At 44.0% G+C, this 7,930-nt stretch overlaps 2 pseudogenes; both read left to right on the top strand.

The window, feature by feature from the left end:
- The first annotated feature begins 621 nt into the window (after nt 1-621).
- LOC100949034 lies at nt 622-2,215 on the top strand (annotated as a pseudogene).
- Nucleotides 2,216-4,904: 2,689 nt separating this feature from the next.
- On the top strand, nt 4,905-7,002 carry LOC100941890 (annotated as a pseudogene).
- The last annotated feature ends 928 nt before the right edge of the window (nt 7,003-7,930 follow it).

The following is a 7,930-nucleotide window of genomic DNA, read 5'->3' on the forward strand; positions in this document are numbered from 1 at the left end:
ACATGCTTGAAAATCTGGCACATATTGGGTTTTGATGTTTGCTTATCCGACTCATATATGATATTCCAAAGATAGGGAATATATTATTATTTAGCAGTATATTTAATATTTTATTGGCAACATAAAGAAACACTTGCTGTGACATATGGAGCAGCCTTGAGCTCTTGGGCAAGCATCTTTCATCCAGTCATATCTTTATAATTCTGAATTATGGATTAGAGCTCATATCCTTTTAATTACCTTGGGGTGCAAGGGATCTCCATTGCAGTTTAATTGAACCACATAATTTCAATAATTAATAACTTGAGAAAATTGAATAGGAGGTCTGGTTCAGGCATTCAGTTTCTAATTAGGCAACTGAAAACAACAGGACGCAATTTCAAGGAAAACATTGTGATTAAGCACTAGTGATCAGAAATATGCCCAAAATAGGTGACTCCCACATACAATGGTTACATAAAATGTCATTGCTATTGTGAAATAAAATTCCTCCAGAAGCTTCTCAAATGGAGATTGTGTTTATACATATCTACATATCTGTTTATACATATCTAATTATTCATATCATTCTAAAATTTTGGGAACAGGCAGGCAAGCCGGGGGCGAGTGGACATCTTGAGATTTGGCGAGTGGCCGGGCTGGCCACGCAGGGGGTCGCTGACACCAGGTCTGTTTTCAGAGCAATGGGCTGGGGAGACTGAACTGCTGCCATGATTGGAGGCTTATTCATCTATAATCACAAGTGGGAGGTACTCATCTCCCGGGTCTACCGAGATAACATAGGGAGAAATGCAGTGGATGCCTTTCGGGTCAACGTTATCCATGCCTGGCAGCAGGTGCGCAGCCCTGTCACCAACATTACTCGCACCAGCATTTTTCATGTTAAGCGGTCCAACATCTGGCTGGCGGCAGTCACCAAGCAAAATGTCAATGCTGCCATGGTCTTTGAATTCCTCTGTAACGTGCGTGACCTAATGGCTGCCTACTTTGGCTAGATCAGTGAGGAAAATGTCAAGAACAATTTTGTGCTCATATATGAGCTGCTGGATGAGATCTTGGACTTTAGCTGCCCACAGAATCTGAGACAGGCGCATTGAAGACCTTCATCACCCAGCAGGGCATCAAGAGTCAGCATCAAAAGAAGAGCGATCTCAGGTGACTGGGCAGACTGGCTGGAGGCGAGAGGGCATCAAATACCGCAGGAATGAGCTCTTCCTGGGTGTGCTGGAAAGTGTGAACCTGCTGGTGTCCCCAAGGGTGAGGGCCCTCTCATGGTGAAGCTGGACTGGGGCCAGGGCAGGATCCTGGGCCAGCCTGCCAGACTCAGCTGCCCGTCTGTTTATCTCTTTCATCACCAGGGCAGGTGCTGAGTGCCCATGTGTCAGAGCTACCTGAGTGACATGCCTGAGTGCAAGTTTGGGATGAATGGCAAGATTGTCATTGAAAAGCAGGGCAAAGGCACTGCAGACGAAACAAGCAAGAGCCGGAAGCAATCAACTGCCATTGATGACTGCACCTTCCACCAGTGTGCGGCTCAGCAAGTTTGACGCTGAACGCAGCGTCAGCTTCATCCCACCAGAAGGAGAATTTGAACTCATGAGGTGTTGCACCACCAAGGACATCATTCCTTCCTTTCCGGGTAATCCCGCTAGTGTGGGAAGTGGGACATGCCAAACTAGAGGTCAAAGTGGTCATCAAGTCCAACTTCAAGCCCTCCCTGCTAGCTCAGAAGATTGAGGTGAGAATCCCAACCCCACTGAGCACAAGAGGTGCAGGTGATCTGCATGAAGGGGAAGGCCAAGTACAAGGCCGGAGAGAACGCCTTGTGTGGAAGATCAAGCGCATGGCGGGCATGAAGGAATCGCAGATCAGTGCAGAGATTGAGCTTCTTCCCACCAATGACAAGAAGAAATGGGCTCGGCCCCCCATTTGCATGAACCGTGAGGTGCCATGCACACTGTCTGGCCTCAAGGTGCGCTACTTGAAGGTGTTTGAACCGAAGCTGAACTACAGTGACCATGATGTCATTAAATGGGTGTGCTACACGGGTCGCAGTGGCATTTATGAAACTCGCTGCTAGCAGCCTAGTGGCAGGTAGCCCACCTCCCCACACCTTCCACAGGTCCGGGTACTACCCCTTTCCCTGTCCCCCACCACAGCAGTGTCTCCTACTCCCTCTTGCTTTACTGCCTTCCCTCTGCACCAGCCCCTTAGTCTAGGTCTGGACCAACCACTGCGCAAGCGGGAGTGGTGGAGCAATCCCTGGGCTCCCTGGGCAGGGGAGTTCTGGGGCTTCTACTCTTCCAGCCATCTGTCTGTCCTGACCTACTGCCAGGTTTTGAGTTCTGTGACCAAAGCCAGGTGGGCCCCTTTTCCGTCTTGCCCCTGTGGCACCTCTAGAGTGTGAGGTTGGCTCCCCTTCACCTTGGAGCTCCCCAAAGGCCAGTAACACATCCCCAGCCCTCAATCTCTGCTTTGGGATAGTGTCAGCTTCATTTTGTACACGTGTGACTTTGTCCAGTTACAAACCCAATAAACTGTAGAGTGGAAAAAAAAATAAAATAAAATTTTGGAATCTGTGAGCCAGAATGGATGGACTATAAATTCTTTTTAATTTTCCTCACATTGTTTCCTGATCACTGGAAATAATTTTATTTTTTATTGATATTTTTAAGTTGCACTTTTAAAAATTCAAAAAGTGTCCTAGTGTGTGGAAAAAATATTAACAATAAAGGAAGTTCCCACTCACTTTATATTTTCTTAGACTTCAGACACTTGAAAGGTTTGTTGGCTCGGCGCCTATAGCTCAACCGGCTAAGGCGCCAGCCACGTACACCTAAGGTGGCGGGTTCGAATCCCCAGCCCGGACCTGCCAAACAACAATGACGGCTGCAACCAAAAAATAGCCGGGCGTTGTGGCGGGCGCCTGTGGTCCCAGCTACTTGGGAGGCGGAGGCAGGAGACTCACTTGAGCCCAGGAGTTGGAGGTTGCTGTGAGCTGTAATGCCACGGCACTCTACCCAGGGGGACAGCTTGAGGCTCTGTATCAAAAAAAAAAAAAAAAAAAAAAGAAAGGTTTGTACATTTCCTTCCAGATCATTTAGTAGACCTGAAAAAGCATACATGACATCTGCTAATGAAATTCACACCTATATAACATAGAATATATACATACCTAATTAAAATCTATATGTAACAAGTAACCTATGTGTATAGTCCTTTAATTAATTGTATTAAGGTATAATTTCCATAAAATTAAATGCACTAATTTTAAATGTATTGTTCAATAAGCATTTTTTTAGAGACAGAGTCTCACTTTATTGCCCTCTGTAGAGTGCCGTGGCAGCATCACACAGCTCACCTCCAACTCCTGGGCTTAGGTGATTCTCTTGCCTCAGCTTCCCAAGTAGCTGGGACTACAGGCGCTTGCCACAATGCCTGGCCTTTTTTTTGTTGTAGTTTGGCCAGGGCCGGGTTTGAACCCACCACCCTTGGTATATGGGGCTGGCGCCCTACTCACTGAGCCACAGGCGCCACCCTGTTCGATAAATTTTGACAAACATGCACGTCTATCCTATGTAATTACATAACATAGGCTCTACGTACTCTTCTGCAGCTTGCTTAGGCATACAATAATATAAATTCTTATTTATTGCATCCATTTGCCAACGAGGAAATTGAGGCCCAGAGAATTCCTGTGGTTTGTCCCACATTACAGCACTGGTTAGCAGCAGAGCCTGGGCTAGAACCCAGGTCTCCTGATCTGAGCCCGGGCTTATTCCCATAAGATTCTGCTGCCTTTGGACTTCTATTATTTTGTATAGGAATTTGCAAAGTTTTTGAAGTCATGGAATCTATTTGGCAGGTGACCAATGTGTAAACAGCTAAAACCAGAGCTGCTGGGTTGGGAGATTTAAGGAATTGGCAACCTATTTTCCTCCCTACCCCCAAAAGTGGCAGTTGAGGCATTTCTAAGTAACTCCAGGGCTCAGCAGAAGGGGAAAAACATCTGATTTGGCCTATTCTTTCTTTTAATAGTAGTGGACATTAATGCATCTACTTGAAACACATTTGCACCTTAGGGCTGACAATTAAGGAGATCTTTTTTTCCATATCTTGGTAAATTTTGTCACTTAGAAAAATGAAGCAAGAAAATTACTGACAGTGGAAATGTGTGTCCTCCTATGTGTTTTCTCTACATGTTTATGTCAGCACAGCCTGTTTGTTACTTAAACACTTTTTTTTTTTTTGAGACAGTCTCACAGTTACAAAAACACTTTTTTTTTTTTGAGACAGCCGGTGGAGTGCTATGGCATCACAGCTCACAGCAACCTTAAACTCTTGGGTTTGAGTGATTTTCTTGCTGCAACCTCCCAAGTAGCTGGGACTATAGGTGCCTGCCACAATGCCTGGCTATTTTTTGGTTATAGTTGTCATTGTTGTTTGGCAGGCACAGGCTGGGTTCGAACTCGCCAGCTCCAATGTATGTGGCTGGCACCCTAGTTACTGAGCTACAGGAGCTGGGCCAAAACATTTATTTTCTAAAGTGGGATTCTCGCTAATTGTGGAAAATTATGCCAGCATTTGCAATATCTCCAAATAGCAATTGAAACTTTGAAGGAATATCTAAGGTGGCCAGCAGACAGGAAGGTTTATTTAATCTTTGTTATATGTCACTACCATGCCTCCTCCATGAAATAAATCACAGCATTTTTTTTTCAGAATTTTTAAAAATTAAATCATAGCTGTGTACATTAATGCAATCATGGGATACAATGTGCTGGTTTTATGTACAATTTGAAATATTTTCATCAAGCTGGTTAACATAGCCTTCACAGCATTTTCTTATTGTGTTAAGACATTTATATTCTACACCTAGTAAATTTCACATGTACCCTTGTAAGATGCACTGTAGGCCTGGTCCCACCACTTACCTTCCCTCCACCATTCTCCCCCCTCCCCTACCTTTCCTCTTCTTCTTGGGCTATAATTGGGTTATAGCTTTCATAAGAAAGCTATAAATTGGTTTCATAGTAGGGCTGACTACATTGGATACTTTTCTTCCATTCTTGAGACAGTTTGCTAAAGAAGAATATGTTCCAGCTCCATCCATGTAAACATGTAAGAGGTAAAGTCTCCATCTTTCTTTAAGGCTGCATAATATTCCATGGTGTACATATACCACCATTTATTAATCCATTAGTGGGTCGATGGGCACTTGGACTTCTTCCATGACTTAGCAATTATGAATTGGGCTTCAGTAAACATTCTGGTACAAATATCTTTGTTATAATGTGATTTTTGGTCTTCTAGATATATACCTAGTAGAGGAATTGTAGGATCCAATGGCAGGTCTATTTTTAGATCTCTAAGTGTTCTCCAAACATCTTTCCAGAAATAGCTGAAGATGTCAACAAATGGAAAAACATACCATGCTCACGGCTGGGAAGAATCAACATTGTTAAAATGTCCATACAACCCAAAGCAACATACAATTTTAATGCAATCCCTATTAAAGCTCCACTGTCATACTTTAAAGATCTCAAAAAAACAATACTTTGTTTTGAATGGAATCAGAAAAAAACTTGAATAGCCATGACATTACTCAGAATAAAAAACAAAGCAGGAGGAATTACGCTACCAGACCTCAGACTATAGTATAAACTGATAGTGATCAAAACAGCATGGTACTGGCACAAAAACAGAGCGGTAGCTGCATGGAACAGAAGAGAGAATCAAGAGAAGAACCCAGCTACTTACCGTTATTTGATCTTTGACAAGCCAATTAAAAACATTCGGTGGAGAAAAGATTCCCTATTTAACAAATGGTGCTGGGGGAACTGGCTGGCAACCTGTAGAAGATTGAAACTGGACCCACACCTTTCACCATTAACTAAGTTAGACTCTCACTGGATTAAAGATTTAAACTTAAGACATGGCTCTTGCCTTCCTGTCCAGTGGACATCCCGTATGGGCTTGGCAGTGGGGGGACCCGCGGAGGTGGCCGGGACGTAACACCGCATGGCTGTGCTGGCCTCCGGGTGGAACTGGGGTTCGCGGAGGAGGCGCCAGCCTGGCGGCTGTGTAGCAACCAATTCCCTAGCAGGGTGGGGAGGCTGCCAGGCGGGGCCCTGGCCCGTGTGCTGTGCCGCCTACCGCTCCAGGTGTGCACTACGCTTCCCATCGCACAGATGCCTTCCACCATAGCCTCTTCTGCTGCTGCCAGGAACCTCCGTGCTGCCCTGGCCTGCGAGTTTTTAGGAATCAGTTACCCAGGAAAAATGACTTTTACCCCTATGAGCCACCTTCTGAGAATCCTCCTCCAGAAGTAGGAGCATCTTTGTGTCTCCAGCTTAAGTCTGGTGCTCATCTCTGAGGGTTTTTGACTGTTTAGGACCCAAAACATGCTCCCGTTGCCACAACGTGCATTACTGTGGTAAAGTGTATCAAGCTCTGGACTGGAGATTAGGACATAAGCAGGCATGTTCACAGCCAGATCATTTGGAGCATGGAATTCCAGACCACAATTAGATTTTTCCAGAGAAAAATCTAATAGAAACAGAAGATGACCTTATGCCTAAAGTTATGGATGAGGAAAATGCTACAGAGATTGTGGGGAACGTGGGCCAAACACTTGAGGAAGAACTAGATTCCATGGCAAGACATGAATCCAGGGAAGATAAAATTTTCCAGAATTTTAAAACTCACATAGCCTTTGATCCGGAACAGATTCTCTGATAAGGCAGAGATCTTGCCCCCATTTGGATTTCTGGTGAAAATATCCCTGAAGAAAATGATATTCCAGACTGCCCCTGTGGTGTCAAGAGAATATTTGAATTCCAGGTCGTGCCTCAGCTGCTGAACAACTTGAAGGCAGATAGGCTGGGCACAAGTGTGGACTGGGGTGTCCTGGCTGTCTTCATCTGTGCTGAGAGCTGTAGCTTGAGTACTGGCTATATAGAGAAATTTGTTTGGAAGCAAGATGTAACAGACACACCTTAAAGACATTTTAAAGCTTTAAAAAATGTTAATGATCTCTTATACCTTCCAATTCCACTTCTAGGACTTTATCCTAAGTAAATCCTCTACCAGAAGTAGAGGTACCGAGATGTTGCTTGAGGCATGGCTTACAGTGCCTAAATATTAATGAAAATGTCCAAAATAAAATAAATTTTGGTTTATCTGCCAAAAAAAAAATAAACTTAAGACATGAAACTATAAAAATACTGGAAGAAAGTGCAGAGAAAACTCTTGAAGAAATCAGCCTGGGAGAATATTTTATGAGGAAGAACCCCCAGGCAATTGAAACAACATCAAAAACACACTATTGGGACCTGATCAAACTAAAAAACTTCTGCACAGCCAATAACACAGTAAGTAAAGGAAGCAGACAGCCCTCAGAATGGGAGAAGACATTTGCAAGTTATGTCTCCAACAAAGGTTTAATAACCAGAATCCACAGAGAACTCAAATGTATTAGCAAGAAAAGAACAAGTGATCCCATCTCAGAGTGGGCAGGACTTGAAGAGAAAATTCTCTGAAGAGGACAGGCGCACGGCCCACAGACATATGAAAAATGCTCATCATCCTTAATCATCAGAGAAATGCAAATCAAAACTACTTTGAGATATCATCTAACTCCAGTGAGATTAGCCCACATCACAAAATCCTAAAACCAGAGATGTTGGTGTGGATGTGGAGAAAAGGGGAACACTCCTACACTGCTGGTGGGAATGTAAACTAACACAGCATTTATTTTTATGCTGTTGAAAGTGCAGCATTCACTTGCTACTTCTCAAAAGTGTTTCTTGATAACTGTCCCCATGTGCTGTCACACTAACTCTATCTTTCCAAAGAGACGCTGTTTGAATTTGTAGCCAACTGGGAGGTGAGCATGAGCAAATTAGCCCATGCTCTCAGGGTGGACTGG

Source organism: Otolemur garnettii, unplaced genomic scaffold (genome assembly GCF_000181295.1).
Source record: "Otolemur garnettii isolate 467f Iridium unplaced genomic scaffold, OtoGar3 scaffold00071, whole genome shotgun sequence".
Lineage (NCBI taxonomy): Eukaryota > Metazoa > Chordata > Mammalia > Primates > Galagidae > Otolemur > Otolemur garnettii.